General features: G+C 40.0%; 1 long non-coding RNA gene across 1 annotated transcript in view; it reads left to right on the top strand.

The window, feature by feature from the left end:
- The window catches only part of LOC127583759 (uncharacterized), a 199,831-nt gene extending 185,174 nt beyond the window's left edge, over positions 1-14,657 (top strand). Inside the window, exon 3 of the long non-coding RNA XR_007958295.1 lies at positions 14,136-14,657. This is a non-coding gene — a long non-coding RNA (uncharacterized LOC127583759). The remainder of the gene's footprint in view (positions 1-14,135) is intronic.
- The last annotated feature ends 5,000 nt before the right edge of the window (positions 14,658-19,657 follow it).

Below are 19,657 nucleotides of genomic sequence, written 5' to 3'. Positions count from 1 at the left end.
AAATTACTGAGGACCACCTCATTCACTCAGTTAAAATTCCACGGCGGACATCCAAAAAAAATAATACCCTTTTTAAAACAAAAATTAATTGGCAACAATTGGCATGTTTTGCCTCAAGGTATATTTGCTATACTTCTACCAGTTCCTTCTTCTCCTATTTACTGGGTATCCTATAAAGATGTAAAACTTCTGAATACCACTGACTCCCAGGTTAAATATTTTTCTAGATTTTTTTATTGCAGAGTACTGGTGGTACCAGCTGTAATTATATCCTCTTGAATCTAATCCCACCATATGTTCACAGGATGCTTTTCCTTGCAATATTATTAACAGAGTGCACAAGCCTAAAAGTATATTCTTTAGAATCTGTGGAGTTTTACATTTATCTTCTTTAAAGGATTTGGCCTTTGAATTTTTGCTGAGAATTTCAAATACCTTGGAATAAGAGAAGATAAATCAAGTTTACCCATTTTTGCATTGCTTAATTTGGAGTTCAGACAGCACCTTGTCTTTCAAAATACTGTTTTTGTAATGTCTGTTTACTTTCTAATAGTCCTTCAGGATTATATTATTTCAGTCTTTTATACCCCACTTAAATGTTTTTGTTGAATATTTATTCTTCTATGTAATCTGTATTCCTTTTTGTGTTTTTATGCTTCCTCCAATAGAAAGACTGGTCATAGGGTGCAGTAGGTTCTCATGACCTTGGAAATGAACTGCTGCTTGGTCCAGGATCTGGCTCGGGGTCTCTTGCATTGAAGTTTTTGGCTTCTAGTCTGAAACTCCTCTGCCACCTCTCACAACCACTGAGAGCACTGAGATAAGAACTTTAGTCACTGGACAAATTATAGGAAATGGAAACTGATGTCTGATACATTCTTGCCTATATCAGTGTCACAAACTCTCCAATATGCCAATATGCCAGTCCGTCACACAAATCCTACTTCCTAAGGAAATTCAGCATGACCCCAATGATCCTTATCAATTTTTACAGATGCACCATAGAAAGCATCCTATCAGATGCATCACAGCTTGGTCTGACAACTGCTCTGCCAAAGACCACAAGAAATTGCAGAGAATTGTGAATGTCGTCCATTCCATCATGAAAACCAGCCTCCCCTCCGTTGACACCAGCCACACTTTCCACTGCATCGGGAAAGCACCCAACATAATTAAGGACCTCTCCCACCCTGGTCATTCTCTCTTATCCCCTGTCCCGTTAGGCAGAAGATACAAAAGCTTGAGAGCATGTACCACTAGGATGCTCGACAGCTTCTAGCACTTACTCTGTAACACTATATTCTACATTCTGTTTTCCTTTTTTACTGCCTCAATGCACATATGTATGGAATGGCACAGAATCAAATATTTTTCACTGTATCTTGGTACATGTGACAATAATAAACCAATTCCAATACCAATACAAATATTGTGCATTAGCACTACAATAACAAAGACGAGCATAATAGAACTCTGGATGGTGCACTGGTTTACACAATGGTCCTTCACCAAGATACCTCCCCTCATATGAAAGAGAGCCATGATGGGCATGTTCTGGCTGGCTGCATCCCATTTGACATGAGCTTGGTGTGCCTCAGCCCATTTCATTGTGAGTATGGGTTATCAGCACAAATCTAATTGAAATAGAATGCTAGGAGGATTGGGAATATATTTTGCAGAAAATTGAAACATAAACAGTATTTGAGCAAAAGCAACCAGTGTTCTGGGCTTGTTCAATCTTTGTAATAAAATAGAAACAGTTATTTTGCAGATTAATAAAACAAAAGTGAAAGAGACGCTCAACTGTCAGAGACAAACTTGTATAATCTTGCTATGACTTTCTTTCTAAATTTTCCTTCATGTTACTTCTGTTTAATAAACTAACTCATTGGTATTTAAAACCTCCATCCATTGTGGAAGAGCAGCAGTATTAATGCAAATGCTCAGCTGTTAATTTATATTTTGCAAGTTATTTTTATTTTGAAATTGTCATTTTTAAATTTTTTTGGTATTAATTTTCTTTCATTTGAGAATGAGGCTAACTGGGAAAACTTTTATACTCACCTATGGTCCTTGCATTATCTTTTTTTAAGATTTGCATTGATATAGCACTTTTCATGACCTCAGATGTCCTAAAATGCTTTACAACTAAAGAAGTGCTTTTTAAAATGGGGTCACAATTATAATGAAGGAAATGTAGCAGCTAATTTATACATTGAAAGATCCTACCTATAGTAATGAGGTAATGACCAAAGAATCTGTTTAAGGAGTCACAAGAGACTGCAGATGCTGAAATCTGGAGCAAGTAACAAACTGCTGGAGGAAATCAAGACCAAAATGCCGACTGTCCATTTCCCTCCACAGATGCTGTCTGTCCTGTTGAGATCCCCCAGCAGTTAATTTTATGCTCTATTTAAGGAGTGTTGGTTAAAGGATAAATATTGGTGAAGCCGCCAAGGATGGGCTCCAAGTTTCAAAATAGGAGGCTGATATCCATTACATTCCCCAGAGAGAGCAGATAGGGCTGCAATTTAACATCTCACCTGGTAACTAATATTTTCACACTGCATTAAAGCGTCAGCTTGGATTGAGATGCTCCAGTTTCTGCAGTGGGACTTGAACTCTCAACCTTCTGATGCAGAAGTGAAGGTGTTGCTCACTGAACCGGAGTTGATTCTTTAAGTATTCTGTTGTGTGATTAGCCAGAACAAAGCTGTGGGAGTTGACTACCAGATGCATAGAACCTAGGGCAGAGTAACATTTGATAACACAGCTGTTTACTCCAGAAGTTTGGATCAACGAGTACACAGATAAATGTGAAACCTTTCTATTCAAAAACCCTAAGTGATTTATAAGATAATGATCTTATTTTATGGTGTCTGAGAGTCCTGAGAACATTCTTTTCTTTCTTTTTTTTTGAGGACAAGTAAGGTTAGCATTTATTGCCCATCCCTAATTGCTCTCGAGAAGGTAGTGTTGAACCATCTTGAACCTGTGTAGTCCTTCTAGTGATCATCTGTTCACAGTGCTGTTAGATAGGGAGTCCGAGGATTTAAACTCAATGATGATGATGAAGGAATGGTGATATATTTCCAGCTAAGAGTCACATGTCACTTAGAGGTAGAGATTTCAGGTTTGGGAATAGCCTCCGTAGACAACTATGGTGCACACTACAGTCACTATGCACTACCAACAGAGGAAGTAAATTTTTAAGGTAAAGCTTGACTTATTCAAGCAAATGGCAAGCATCCCATCACACTTCTAATTTGTGCCTTGCAGATGATAGACATGCTTTGGGGTGTCAGGAAGTGAGTCACTTGCTGCAGATTACAATGCCTCTGACCTGCTCTTGTAGCCACAATTTTCATGTGACAGGTCCAGTTGAGCTGCTGGTCAGTGGTGAGCCCCAGAGTATTGAGGAGTGGATATGGCAATGGTAACTCATTGAATATATGGGTCAATGATTAGACTCATTCTTGTTGGAGATGCTCATTCCACGGCTCTTTTGCAATGCAGTTATTACCTTCACACTCATCAGTCTGTGCCTGAATGTTGTCTAGGTCTTGCTGCATGCAGGGGCTGCTTCGTTTACTGAAGAATTGCAAATGGAATTGAGAATGGTGCCGTGATCAGTGAAAATCCTCTCTTCTGACCTCATGAGGGAAGAAGGTCACTGGTGAAGCAGCTGAAGGTGGTAGAGCCCAGCCACACTGCCATGAGGAACTCCTGCAATGGTCTCCCAGGGTTGGGATTATTAACCTCCAAGAATCACAATGGTCTTCCTTTGTACAACGTATCACTCCTACAAGTGTTTATTACCTTGATGCACACTGACTTTATTTTTACTTCAACTTGTTAATGACACTTTCAGTCAAATGTAGTGTTGATGTCAAGGACAGTCCCTCTCACCTCTTCTCTGGAATTCAGCACCTTGATCCATGTTTGGATCTGATCTGCTGGTCATGAGACCACTTAGCTCTGTCCATTGCATGCTGTTTTCACAGTTTAGCCATCATGTAGTCCTGTGTTGCAGCTTCATCAAGGTGGCATCTTGTTTTTAGCTGTGCCTGGTGTTGCTTTTGGCGTGCCCCTCTGTGCTCCTCATTGACTCAGTTTTGATCCCCTGGCTTAAGTGTTAATGGTTGAGTGAGGGACGTGCCAGGCCATGATGTTACAGGTTGTGATGGTGTCCATTTCCACTGTAGCTGATGGTCTGCAGTGCCTCAAGGATACCCAGTTTAAGGAGCCACATCTGTACTGAATTTATCCCATCTAACACAACAAAACAAGAGGAATTGTTCATACCACACAACATAACAGATGGTATCCTTGGTGTAAAGACTTGGTGAATATTAATCTTGTTCACACGTAGATATATAATTTTTTTTTAATGTCAGTTTAACAGATTGAGCTTTGTTATTCACCTAAATATGTACAATAGATTGAGAGAAAGGGGGAATAAGGGAGAGCAATAGAAAGTAACTCAAAATGCACTGAAAGCAAAAAATGCTGGAAGCATTAACTCAGTTTCTCTTTCCACAGATACTGCTCAAACTGCTTGGTATTACCAGAACTATCTGTTTTCATTTCAGTTTTCCAGTATCTGCAGTTTTTTTTATTTTTAATTAATTTCAAACAATATCTTCCATAACATCAAAAGTTTGGACCATGTTTTACAACCACAAAGTATTTTACTGAAATGTGATCACTGTTTTAAAATAGGAAATGTATTGGACAGTTAGCAAAACAACACTAGGATGAAGTGTGTGATATCGATTGTGGATTAAATGTTGGCCAAGACATTTTGGGGAAAAAACTGCTCTTCAAAGCAGAAAACTGACAAAATAGACTTTTAGTAATGAAATGGCTTCACAAACTGCAGTTGAGGTAGGGTAGTTATAGACCAGCTGCAATCGCCAAATAGAGTTTATGCAGAATATATTCTCTGAAATTCATTTGTTCAGTTTTCTTTGTGATTTCAGGAAACATAGTTTCAGTAAAATAAATTACAGTGACTTTTTTTTTTATTAAAGTTGCCCTGAGCTAATAACTTTGTAACATCATGTAACAGTTGCTGTGCCTTGATGTAATTGGAGCAAATATTGGCAGAATAGGAAATATGCTGCTCTTGACCAACCATCTCGGGGGAAGCAAAGCATTTTGTTGAAAACAAAACACATTTCCCCTCAACAATATTTGGATTGCAGACTAGTTGTCATGAATTTATGCAATGAAATAAGGATGTGAACATCTTACGGTGAATATAATCTAGCTATTTAAGGAATGAATTACACAACTTCTTTTCAAGAGCGAGGAAAGGTTTGCATTACTATTGGGGAAAAAATAGAAAAGCTTCTCCTGATCTATAATAATGCCATTGCAGATCTGCATGTGGCAAAGAATTGCATGGTGTGACAGATGTCAGAAGGAGAAACAATGCAGCTACAAGCTGCTTGATGAATATGTCATACCCTTTCTATAAATTCTCTGTCATGTCAAAAAGTTTATTATTTAATAAGCTTTAATTATGAACTATTATTCAAGACTGGGAAGCTTAACCTGACAATAATTAAAGTCTGCAAGTTACAAAAATAATCCAATAGATCTGAATTTGCAATGCATATTTGCATTGCTGCAATTGGTCCACAAATGCATGTTGAAATATCACTTCACTCCTGTCACTCAAGGAATGTTACAAGAACAAAAGTCGTACAGTACAATGCAAATTTTTGTGCATTGTCTTTCAACAGAAATGTAAGCTGTCATTCACAATAGATTAAACAAAAGTCTTAGCACAGTAAACAAGCAAAGGACTGTGCCTGCAATACTTTAAGTAGTACCACTTATTGTTTGCATATTGTATAATTTCATAAGGGCAAAATGATAAGATGACACACACAGCCAATATCCTTGGAAAGATGTTAAGCAAGATGGTGCTCATCCCAGTCCTTGCCTTGTTTCACCCCCAGCACGGTCCCCGTAGTTTCACTGCCTTGTGGAGTGAGCTGGAGACCTTGATACCACAGCCAAAGTGGAGCAGTCAGCAAACTGCAATCAGACTCAGCTGGCACAGAGGCTCAGACACTGGATCTGTCCTGACAGCCTTTTGAAAGCTCATGTTCTGAAAGTTGTTTCAAATGTGTCTAAATGTCTCTGATAATCAGACATTTAAAAACAGATGAAATATCATTTAAATGATTAAGAAAATGAAAAAAATATTTAAAACAATCAAAAAGCATATTACAAACACACTTAACCGTATATAATCCCCTATACATATTCATGGTCACATCTTCAGGATATGTTGCCTGTTAATTCCAATGATCTTAATCACAGACAAGGAAGTCTCTGATCCTTTCTCAATGTACATTATCACTCATAGCCAACTACCCTTTTTGAATTCTTCTCCCTCCTGTTTGTGCTCTGGTTATCCAGCTCCCCAGCTCACTTTTCAATTATAATTTCAAGCTCAGTCATAGCATCATAGAGTCATACAACCATGGAAACAGGCCCTTTGGCCCATCAAGTCTGCACCGACCAGCAAGCACCTTTTTACATTGACTGTACACCAATTCAATTTTATACTCATGTTCCCATCAACTGCCCCCAGATTCAACCACTTACCTACACAAGAGGAGCAATTCTCAATGACAATTAATTGACCAACCTGCACAACTAAGCTGCCACTTTGGTACTGTAGTTTTTAATCTGCTAAAGTAATATCTCTCTCCTCTATCCAGGATGCCCTTGACTTCCATAAAACCTTTATTTTCTCCTATCTTGCACCATCATATTTTAAATTCTCTGAAACAAAATTACTTCTCCGTATTTATTCTATTCAAATTCTTTTATCATTTTAAGATTGTCATTTAATTTGCCCTTAGCCATGTAAACGCAGGTCAATGCAAACCGTCGGAGTTATTTAACCATTGTATCCCCAATATTGTTCTGGCAGGACTATCCTCCATCTCTTTATCAATATATCTTTCCTGCGGTTTGGTACCTTGAGCAGAACATAATCAGTGTTCCACTTTGACTGATATTTCTGTTGTTCTTTTCAAATGTACTTCCTTAACAATATTTATTCTTGTTAGTACACAACTGTGAAGTATACCATTTATATCCATTAAATGCTCTAGATTAACGTAAATTGTTGCCAGGAACACTTCTTTTTCCCAGATACACATACCTAGTTGTTGGACTGATCCTTTGAAGCAACTAAATTCAAACCTCAAATGTAATTTTTGATTGCACTAACCTTGGCTGAGATGTTTGTGCATGATGAAAATATGTTCTAGCTTGATTTTGTTGTGCTGTTCTGTCAGATATAATACAGTATTGAGTGATTTTTATGTTTTTAATATTTTATTTTCAATTATCTCCATTTTTGCTTGTTATGCCACATGCACTATAGAGCAATACAAAATAATGCAACATTTTGAAATGCAAAATTTAATCAAAATTTGAACATTGATTTTGCTGAGTACCTGGAAAGTTTAAAGTTAATGCAACATTGAAAATTATGAAATAATTATTTTAATTGCTTGTGAAAATTGGCAATCGACTTCCTTTAAATTCAATTCATCTAAAAATAAAGTCTTATATGTATAGTGATGTGCAGTTTTAACCTAATTTAATGGCATTTTCTACGATAAAACATTGTGATGTGTGACATTAAGATCTTGTTGGAAACATTTAATGAAAACAACATAAAAAATTGAAATGTTCCATGAAGAGTTAGTGAGGAGTGTTTGTCAGGATCGTAGCTTTACGATGGGCTTTACCTAACCCCAAGTTTGAGATAATTTCTCACAATCAATAGTTAATGAAGCAGCACTTAGGTGCAACAATCAGGTGATAATTAAATATTTAACAACTTTATATGCAGTAGGAGATTCAAATCAATGAGCAACAAATCTGCACTGAATAAACCCAAAGGGATCACAGAGCTTCAAATACAATTTCAAGATTATACAGTATGGCAGTGATTTTCTTCAGCTCAGATGTATTCCACACAAGCTTTCCCAATCCACTGTATCTAATTCTACCAACAAACACTTGAATTCCTTTCTTCCTCAAGAACTTATCTAACTTCTCTGCTAATGCATCTATGCTATTCTCATCAACCACTCCATTATGTGTCAACTTCCTCTACGTTGCATAGAATCATAGATCATATATCACACAGAAGCTGGTCTTTGGCCTTTAAGCTCCTTTCAAGCATCCTTCTACAGTCTCTAATGAGGTCCTAAGAAGCAGAAACAGAAATTGGCCAGTTGACCCCTTGAGACTTCTCTGCCATCCAATGAGATCATGTCTGAACCAACCTTGGCCTCAGCTCCACTTTCCCGCTCTCTCCACATTTCCCTTAACTCTCTTGTACTTTAAATGCCCGTCAGTCTTTGCCTGGAACATATTTAATGACTCTGCCTCCACAGCTTTCTGGGGGAAAGAGTTCCAAAGGCTTTTAGCCCTCTGAGAAAAGAAATTCCTCCTCATCTCTGTGTGTCCATTCCGAAACTTTGCCCTTAGTTCTAGATAACTCACGAAGGTAAATGTCCTCTCGGCATCTATCCTGTCAATCCCCCTCAAAATTTTACGTTTCAATAACATCAGCTCTCATTCCACTGAGTATAGAGCCAACCTGCTCAGCCTTTCTTCATAAATCATCTTCATCCCAGGAATCTCTTTATTGCCTCCAACTGAAGCACATCCCTCCTTAACTATAGACACCAAGCCCCTACACAGTACTTCAGGTGCAGTCTCACTGTCATGGCTTGGTACGGCAACTACTCTGCCCAGGACCACGAGAAACTGCAGAGAGTTGTGGACACAGCCCAGCGCGTCACGGAAACTAGCCTCCCCTTCTGTCTTTACCTCTCGCTGCCTTGGTGAAGCAGCCAGCATAATCAAAGACCCCACCCACCCAGGTCATTCTCTTCTCTCCTCTTCCATCAGGTAGGAGCCTGAGGGCACATGTCATCAGGCTTAAGGACAGCTTCTATCCCACTGTGATAAGACTATTGAATGGTTCCCTTATACGATGAGATGGACTCTGACCTCACGATCTACCTTGTGACCTTGCACCTTATTGTCTACCTGCACTGCACTTTCTCTATAGCTGTGACACTTTACTCTGTACTGTTATTGTTTTTACCTGTACTACCGCAATGAACTCTGTACTAACTCAATGTAACTGCACTGTGTAATGAATTGACCTGTATAATCGCTATGCAAGACAAGTTCTTCACTGTACCTCGGTATAAGTGACAATAATAAACCAATACCAATACCCTGTAAGGTTGCATCAGAACTCCATAGGCCTTGTATTACTTGCCAGCAATCCACTAGCCTTCCCAATTACATGCTGTACCTGAATGCTTGTGCTTCAAGTACTTGGGAAGACATATCCCATTTTACCATCTCTGTCTGTTTAAATAATAATTTGTTTTCTCATTCTGCCTTCCAAAGTGGATAAGATGACATTTTCCCACATTCTAGTCATCTGCCAGCCTCTTACCCACTCGCTTAACCTATCTACATCCATCTGCAGGCTCTTTGTGTCCTCCTCACAACTAGATAACCCATCTACTTTTATATCATCAGCATATTTGACAACAGCACACTAAGTCCCTTCATCCAAGTAATCAGGATAAATTCTAACTTGTTGAAGACCCAGCACAGATCAAACTAGTTAACGATTGCCAAACTCAAAGTGGCCTCTTTATCCCAGCTCCTTTTCCATCTAGCACAATCACCGTAACTTCTATTCCTTTCCTATCCATCTAGATATAATGGGTATTAACTTATCTAGTTGCTTTGAAATGCTCCTCACTCCCAGCACTGTCTGAGTAAAGAAGTTTCTTCTGCATACTATATTTCTTGTCTTGTTGATTACATTGCGCATCCTGTTGAGGCAAGACCCCTAGTATTGTAAGACCTTCTTGCCAATCAGTTGATGGACAGTGACCTTTCCTGCCACTGAATTCTTGCCTAAATTTGGGTCGAGTTCCCAGGTCACTGGGGTCAGGGTATTAACAGAGGTTATATCTGAGAACTGTGGGGAATTAGCTCTGTTCACCATTCAAGTGAGAGAGGGTCACACCACATTATTATATTCATAGTTTTTAGTTTCACACAGGAGGAATGAGTTTCTTTCCCAGGGAAGTGACCAACTTCCACTATACCTGACTGGTTCAGCAGATCTAATCTCATTTGGAGGGAGCAGGCTGAATCATTGACATAACATGGGTTCACTCCAATCCACGATGCTAACGTGATGTGATTTCACTTGAACAGTATGCTATATGGTCTAACTTAATACTGATAACCTGCTGACAGGATTTATTGATGCCAGCTCCTGTGCCTGACAACAGATTCAGAGCTGTAGGTCCCAAAGCAAGAGGTTTGCTTTTTATTAGGATCACAGTCCTGGAGATAACACCATGCATTGTCAGTGCGGCTTCATTTTAATGTTTTCTGGACCTGCCTCAAGTTATTTGGGTTCCATCTATGTTCTCAAAGGCAGTGCCTTGGAAGTATTTCATTTTGTGTCAGAAATGGCTGAATTCTTAAATGTTTGGTTCAGGATAGAACAGCTTAAGGATCATGGAGGTCAGATGGGATAGTGCAGGAAAACAGGTATTGGATTGTGATGCAGATTAACCTGTGCCAGTCTAACTCAATGCAGAGCATGCAGACTTTGTGATGTGAATTGTTTAACAGGATTTCAGCAAGCAGGCAGCACCAGCCACTCTGTTAGTTACCTTGGTGTAAAGCTATGGGTTCCAATATCACAGAGTACAGCACGGAAAGAGGCCCTTTGACCCAACTGGTGCACGCCAACCAAGACACACACCTTAGCTAGTCCCATTTGCCCATGTTTGGCCCATACCCCTCTAAACCTTTCCTATCCAAGTGTCTTTTAAATATTGTTAATGTTTCTGCCTCAACTACTTCCTCTCGCAGCTCGTTCCATATACCGACCACGTTCTAGGTGAAAAATTTGCCCCTCAGCTTCCTATTATATCTTTCCCCTCTCGCTTTAAACCTATGCCCTCTAGTTCTTGAGTCCTCAATGCTGGGGAAAAAAAAATCTGTGTACATTCACCTCATCTATACCCCCCACCATTTTGTACACATCTGTAAGATCCCCCTTCATTCTCCTATGCTCCAATGAATAAAGTCCCTGCCTGCTCAACCTCTGTCTATAACTCAGTCCCTCGAGTCCTGGCAATGTCCTCATAAATCTCTTCTGCACTCTTTCCAGTTTAATGGCATCTTTCCTCTAGCTGGGTGATCAAAACAGAACACAATATTCCAAATGCGGCCTCACCAACATCTTGTACAAATACAACATAACGTCCTAACTTCTATACTCAGTGCCCTGACTGATGAAGGCCAGCGTGCCAAAAGCTGCCTTCACCACCCTGTTTATCTGTGATGCCACTTTCAGGGAATCATGTACTCGTACTCCTAGGTCCCTCTGTTCTGCCACACTCTTGAGGCATTAGTTCGAGAAGATTAAAGGCAACCAGCACCTCTTAAAGGGGAAGTGCTTGTGGCTGTGACAACAGGTGGAAGTCACTTTAAAGATGTTATGTCTTGTTGGAAGCTGTGACCAAACACTGGCAAGAGAAGCAGACAGGTTTTCCAAAAACTGTGGAGACTCCTGAGAGGAGGAGCAGAACTCTACACACAGGGGTACATGTGCATTGCAAAGCAATGGTGAGATGGGTTAGTAACTGAAGTGAATGTGAGGAATCATGATCCAAGGACATGGAAGCAGTTCTCGATAGATTTAATGGCATCACATGCTTGGTCAAGGTCAGTGAGGATATCATCCAATCCCAGCTCCCGACAACTGTACTATTCAGCTCACCCAGAACTCACAATAATATCTCGTAACCAGGGCTGTGGTCTAACCTTCTAATGCCCAATCACACAATTGCCACACTGCAAGCCTCACGCTACATCGCTCAGACTGCACACACTGCCAACTATTTATCCAAGAGAGGCACAACATCTATTCTCTCTGCAGAATGGTCGCCGGGAAAAATTCCTTTCACTTTCAGGGCAAAGTGGCAACACAGTGGTTGAACAGCAAATGCAGATATTTATCTCTTCCTCCCCAACCCCACAAGTCCCACTTCCCCTGAGGAGAGAACCCTGATCATTATGGGATGTGTTGTCACTTATGGGATATGTCACAACTCTTCTCACTGATGCACATGAACCTCTGTGTGTAGAGTTACAGAGATACTCAGTGTTGATGATAGATTCACCTAATCCCCCCTGTCACATCCACATCATCCCACAACCCCTTTGGATTTACAAATTGCAGATTTTGTTAGCAGGGGTCTTTCACTTGCTCCCTTCATCACAGCCCCCTTCTTGTGTCTGTCCTTTCTTTGATGGCCAAGACCTCCTTTTGGTAGCAGAAAGAGGCTGAAGGAGTTGGCTTCCTTTCCCTCAGTTTGAAGCTCACTGATATTTGATATAGTGGAGAAAGTTGCTTGGAGGTAGGATCCACAGTGAGTCATTGAGCATAAGTTGCTTGTACTCAAATGAGGGGAAGAAGATATGGCAGGTGCCTCCTCCTTAGAGGGGAAAAGTTGCATATGAGTCTGTTGCAGACAAAACAGCTTCAAGCAAGCCTGCAGAAGAAAGGTGATGGGAATACAATGTGATGCAGATTCCCGTTGGGATATAAATTTAGTCTGCTGGTTCGATTTGATATCGCAGGAAGTAGCCAATAATGTAGTCAGAACTATAGAGTTGTACAGCATGGAAACAGGCCCTTTGGCCCACTGCCTTTATGCCAACCATCATGCCTATCTAAACTAATCCCACTTGCTTGCATTAACGCCATATCCCTCTATCCTTTCCTCATTCAAATCACTACCCAGATGCTTTTAAATGTACTACTGTTCCTGCCTCCACCACCTCCTCTGGCAGATCATTTCAGATGCCAACTATTCTTTACTCCTCATATCACATTTAAACTTCCTCCCTCTCACCTTAAACTGATTCCCTCTGGTTCTAGACACCCCAATCATAGGAAACAGACACTGGCTATCTACCCTGTCTGTGCCTCTCATAATTTTATCTGCATCGATCATGTCACCTCTCAGCCTCCCTGCTCCAGGTAAAACAGACCCGCCCTATCCAATTTCTCCTTGTAACTCAAGCCCACCAATCAGCCAACATCCTTGTGTTTCTTTTCTGCACCCTCTCTAGCTTAATCACGTCTTTCCTGTAGCGTAGTGATCAGAAATCCACACAATATTCCAAGTCCAGCCTAACCAATGTTTTGTACAACTTAACATGATCTCCCAGCTCTTGTTGCCAAATGCATGCCATATCACTTCGTCACCACCTTGTCTACCTGTGTTACCATGATGTACTTGGGTCTCTCTCAGTTCAACAACACTCACTTTGTATGTCCTGCCCTGGTTTAACTTACCAAAATGCATCACTTCACACTTGTCTGAGTTAAATTCCTTCTGCCATTCCTTTGCCCACTTTCCTAGTTGATCAATATTCTGTTGTCATCTTAGGCAACCTTCTTCACTGTCCACAATACCACCAATTTCAATGTCATCAGCAAACTTACTAACCATGCTATCTACATTCTCATCCAAGTCACTAATATATATGACACAGCACTGGTCACCGCCCTCCAATCTAAAAAACAACCCTCCACTACCACCCACTGCCTGCTACTACTGAGCTAATTTTGCATCCAGTTGGCTAGCTCACCCTGGATCCTATGTGTTCTAACCTTCTGGATCAGCCTACCATGTGGGAACGTGTCAAAGGCCTTGTTAAAGTCCATGTAGATAATGTCTACCATCATGCCCCCGTCAATCCTCTTGATCACCTCTTCAAAACTGTCATTCAAGTTCACGGCACATGATTTCCCATACACAAAGCCACACTGACTATCCCTAATCAGTCCTTGCCTTTCCAAATGCAAATACATTCTCTCTCTCAGAACCCTTTCCAATAACTTTCCCATCACTGATGTAAGGCTCGCTGGCCTGTAGTTCCCTGGTTTATCAATGTTACCCTTCTTAAATAAAGGTACAACATTAGATATTGTTGATTTGATATTGTCTCTTATTTTGTTCTAGGCAAGTTGATGCTGAGATGATCAACATCAGATGGGTCCTCCACCTGAACCAACATTTCAACTATATTCATACAGTCAACCATGTCAAAAAACATACACATCAACAAATCACCTCTGTGTACACTTCTTAGCCCATGGCAAATCCTGCAAAGATTAAACACCACTTCTTTGCAACCAGGTTTTCAAATCGGTCAACATCAAACATGCAGTAATTGATATTCCCCTTAAATAGCTTCATTGTGGGGGCCTTTCTGTTGCTAAATGCTGGGTTATTTGAATTAATTGTGTGACATTGGCAGAATTGTTGGAGTTTATTTCTGCATCATCACCATCTGTCTGCTGTGTGAACCCTTGGACTGTGGCAACATCACAGGGCTACTGACCATTTGTCTGAGAAACAATGTCACAAATGTAGAATCTAAAGAAAGAAACCATTCAGTCAGTCCTGAAAAGTTTGAATGTCATCTCTCAAACCATGTCCTTACAGGTGATTTGATTTTGTTTTGTAGCCCGTTGTTCAGAAATAAACAACTTATTCCCACAGAAATGTCTTTATTTATTAAGAGTGATCATAAAACATTTGTACTATCTGCTCTGTGTCCTCTGTTAAATACAAATGGGGGCTTGTTACCTTCATTGGCGATATTTATTGATGTGGTTATTACCTCAAGGAGGTGTAAATAACAAAATAGTAATATGCAGCATTCGCTCTGCATGAATTTCAGTGAGAATAGAATCACTCTATTAACATTTGGGAGATTTATATTCCCTGTCTTTTAAAGGTGCTGGAAGTGAGAGTTCAGTAATTACTTGAATGATTTTTACCAAACCTATTTCTTCACTGCATGTATTTTCTTTAATAGGCATTTGAAATTAGTCTCAGAAATGGAACAGTTGCCTGACCAGCACTTTATCTTACCTTGTGCTTCAAGTATCAAATGATGGGAATTGTAATCGTCTCCCTAACTACATCTCTTTCTGATCTTTCACATGCAATGATAAAATTGGAGCCATTAATGCTGCTTGGTCCGTTAGATCTTTTGCCACGAGAAACACACAGGGTAGAAATTTGCTTGGCAAATAATCTTGTCGTATTTTCTGTGTTCCCAAATGACCACCAATGGCTTCTTGACTCCCACGACTCGTAACTGGATGTGAGGCAAGAATTCATGTTCTCCCAAATTGTACTCAACTCCTGAGCATTGAGGTTATTTTAGTTTTTGCTGTAATTATTTTTCGGCCACATTAGATCTTCAAAGTCCCTTTCAAATACTGGACATCATTTTTGTACAACTGATTCCAGACCTCGTTTTCCCTTTCTTTCAATCACATTCCAGTAATGTTTGAGATCAGTGAGACTTTGGAAAAGCATCATTCCAAGGTGGTACTACTGAAAACAATGGCTGGTTGTGCTGCCTCCTTGCATGGTAATGGGGGTAATGCACCATGGTTAGCCACCTCTCCCTCCACAAACTGCCACAGGATAAAACCAGGCAGGCCACATCTGGCTACCTCCTTGGCTCTATCAAAATTCCTTTCTGTTCCAGTTCACACAAGAAATTTCCTTGCTTAACGATCTCTAATTAACAAGCTGGTCTAAAATACTTCTGTGCATTGGTATTGGTAAATTTCCATTCCTCTGCTGATGTTGGAACACAAACAGAGAATACAGCTATCAATAGATTTTTCTTTAAATGTATTTGGTCATAGATTCTGGACATCATTACCCAAACCAGAATTTATTGTCTATCCTTAAGTGCCCCTCTATTCTAAATGGCTTGCTAGGCCTTATCTGAGGGCAGTTCAGAATCAACTTAATTGGTGAAACTGAGGTCATGTAAGGGCAGATTGGGTCAAGATGGCAAATTCCTTTCTCTGGAAGACACTAGTAGGCTAGATGTGTTGCACAGAAAGCTTTAGGTGGTCAGCTAGGTGTTGTAATACTTCTGACAAATGTCAAAATATGGTAATAGTGCAATCTGAGGAGAAGGCACTATTGCCATGTTCATCGGTTTTTATTGGTTTCAAAACCAGATGAAGTAATTGTTTTCCTGAGGCAAAGTTTGCAGCCAGTTGCATAAATATTGTGTGACAAGGTAAAGTTAGAGTGTTGAAAGGTGAGTTCCAATTATCATTCTGACCAAGCCAATTGTGCAAACTAGCAGATAGTGGATTGGAATTTCGGTTTATATGGTGTCTGCTTTTGTTTTTCATTGACTTTGACACCAATTTGTTATGAGTCTCTTTTCTATGCTGTTGCATAACTCAATTTCACTCAGTATATTTGAGTGATTCCTCCAAATATGACAGTATTGCAAAGCTCTTTAGTATAATTAGTATCAGCTATGCCTAAATCAATCCACAACATCATTTTCTCCTTTAATATATTCCTTAAAACATGTCTCTTTGACCAAGTTACTCATTCCAATGCTCCCTTTTTAATGGTGCTATTTAATTGAATTCTTGAGAGACTTCTTTCTATGATAAATTAAAAATAAGCTGTTCTATTTTTGTCATTGTTGCCTCAAGAGTGCAAACAGGTAACTTAGTCCCCCTGGCTTTGTTATTTATTAATTTCCTTTATCATGAGTAGAATCTCATCTAAAGGCAAAACATCATACACGTTATAATTAGTTTAGGGTAGAATTTTGGCTCTGGGCTTGGTGCAAAGCAGGTAGTACAGAAATGGACTGCTGCTACACTGAGAACCGAATTCTGTTACAGTGGAATTAAATATCAGGCACAAAGTGTGACGTATGGCCAATCCAGCACTGCCAATTATATACAAATGCCCAAGGCAAGCTGTGAACTGAACATTTACTATCAAACCTCTAATCGCCAACCTGAAGGAAATGCCACTAGCGATAAAGGACACAGGAGCTGGGTGTGAGTGACAGGTGCTGGCAGTTCATTGGCAAACTGTTGGGACCTACGCCAATAAATGCAGGCAACTTCAGTAAACTGGCTCCCTCTCAATCAGATTTCATTACTCACCTACACAGCTGTGGTAATCTTCAGTGGCCAATTGTCCTACTAACTTTCACATGCTTAGGATGTGGAAGGAAACCAGAACACTCGGAGGAAACCCATGTGGTCACAGGGAGAACATACAAACTCCACACAGACAACATCCAAGGTCAGGAATGAACCTGGGTCGCTGGTGCTGTGAGGTAGTGGCTCTACTGGCTGTGCCTTCAACTACTTCTCAACACCAAAGTATGGTTATTATAATAACAGGAAATGCAGGAAATACACAGCAGGCTGTTTAAAACTCTGGTTTTAGATCACATTTTTACCTTAATTGCCTGTTACCATAACCTGAACTTCAGCATTAGGTGCCAAGTGTTAAGTAAATTTCATTTCAGAGGACTGAAGTTGTGAGGTGAGCTGGCTGAGACTAGCGACACATTGCAGTAAACTTCAGATGAGGGAGATTCTGCTGGGGCAGTTCCAGACAAGAAGGGATGAGACATGCCCCATTTCCCATAGAGAGGGAAGGAGTCACTACCTTCTGCTTGCAGGTCAGTGTTCTTGGTTCTAGCCTCATTTCACTCAGACTAAGTGAGAGCCCCTTATAAAATCTAAATGACCAACCACTTCCTTTTTCTTTGGGTGACATCCTCAAAGTAACTGCTCAGTCACTGAGTCCAACTGTGTCAAGCTGAGGGGCTGGATCGACCTTGTGTCTGTGCCTTTGACTTTATGCTGGCTGTGGGGACAATCGAATGGGGTTGTCGACCAGTATTGAAATGGTGATTATAGTTAAGTGTAGGTAAATATTATGTTTTTTCTTTTATTTTGCTCAATGTCTTAATTGATTTCAATAACGCATATTTATTTTTAAGTAAATTTATTTTCTAATGTTTTACATCATTTGTTTTATTTATATCTCTTTTAACTGTTTTTTTGTTTTAACATGGTGAAGAGCCTGATAATTTCTGGTTAAATGTTGCTTGTGCATTGGTGATATTTTGGTAAACTATCTCAGCAGAGACCCTCCACACCTCCAACAACACTGTACGTAAATCCTGAGCATCCCTTTGAGCAGTATTTCATGTCCACATCAGCAACAATGTTTACTCACACTAGTTACTGTTGGAAATAATCTTAGAGAAAGCACAACTCCTCAAGGAGTGCTGGTAGCCATTTGAAATGGTAATAACTCCTTAACAGTACTCTGGGTGCTTGTCCTGACTGCAGGCTTCAATCCTGCAACAAGATTTTGCCTTGCACTAAATGTAATTACATTGATCTCTATACCTTGGAGCTCTGCATCATGTAAATATTCAACAAACATACCCTCTAAATCAGTCCAAGTTCCCACATGTATTTTCACATTCTGATCATAACTTTCATCTTGACCCACATGGCTACCTACTTGCCTTAACGTTGTCTTTTGTTCCTGGATGTGGCTATCTTAAGGTCTTTGGAGGATGCTTTGATATTAAAGTACCTGTTCAATCTCTCTATCCATCCATTAATGTGGGGAACATGGATTGCCATTACATGAAAGTGCCATTGCAATCCTCAGCCACTTCTGTGAACTATTTTGTACTAGTGACCAGGAACCTGCTACACTGAAATAGAGTTCGATCCCCTTTCAGTTGGTAACAGTAGTGAGAATGTGGGCTAGGAGTTTACATCACCATACGTGAGCTGCAAGTGATAAGGAAAACTTCAACACTGAAAACAAGCAAGCTTAAGATTCTGTCTGCCCTTGAACAGGCAAAGAATACATTGGGCCAGATTTTTCAGTCAGTAGCAAACCAATGGCAGCAACTGTTTGTGATATTTGCATTTGCCCACAGAGTTTGTATACCATACATACATGGACATGTGGCTCTGGATCAAAGTTATAGAGGCATAGAGCAGCACAGCACAGATTCAGGCCTTTCAGCCCAACCAGTCCAATGCTGACCACGGTGCCCACACAGCTAGTCTCAATTTCCTGCACTGGGCCTGTATCCCTCGAAGCCCCGCCCCTCCGTGTACCTATCCAAGTGCTCCTTAAATGATACTTGTATGATTATCTGATTCTTATATGATCAGAATATGTTGGAATTTATACTGATTTAGGATAAATTTCTCAAATATTTAGATGCTACAGACCTCAAAAGAACCTGAGATTAGGTATCATGTTGAAATCAATGAGTAAGGCAAAATCTTGTTCCAGGAATTACAGTCTACAATAATTGGTCACCTGGTTAGTTGCTCCTACACTAACCACAGAAGCTCCATCGAGGATCTGAAGCTTGAGTGAACAGGAAAAGCAACTGTGTATCTCATCAACCAATCAACTTCAGGATCTTTTGTAAGGCATGCAAATGCTGAAATAAAAACAGAAAATGCTGGAAACACTTCATAAGTCAGGCAGTGTCTGTGGAAAGTGAAACCTATAACATTTCATGCCTGACGATCTTCTGAAACCTTAACTCTGTTTCTCTCTCTACAGTTGCTGCTGGACTTGCTGTGTGTTTCCAGCAAATTTTCCTTTCAGTTCAAATATCCAGCATCTTCAGTTTC

This window comes from Pristis pectinata, chromosome 27 (assembly GCF_009764475.1).
Source record: "Pristis pectinata isolate sPriPec2 chromosome 27, sPriPec2.1.pri, whole genome shotgun sequence".
Lineage (NCBI taxonomy): Eukaryota > Metazoa > Chordata > Chondrichthyes > Rhinopristiformes > Pristidae > Pristis > Pristis pectinata.
This window is presented reverse-complemented; position numbering and strand designations above follow the sequence as displayed.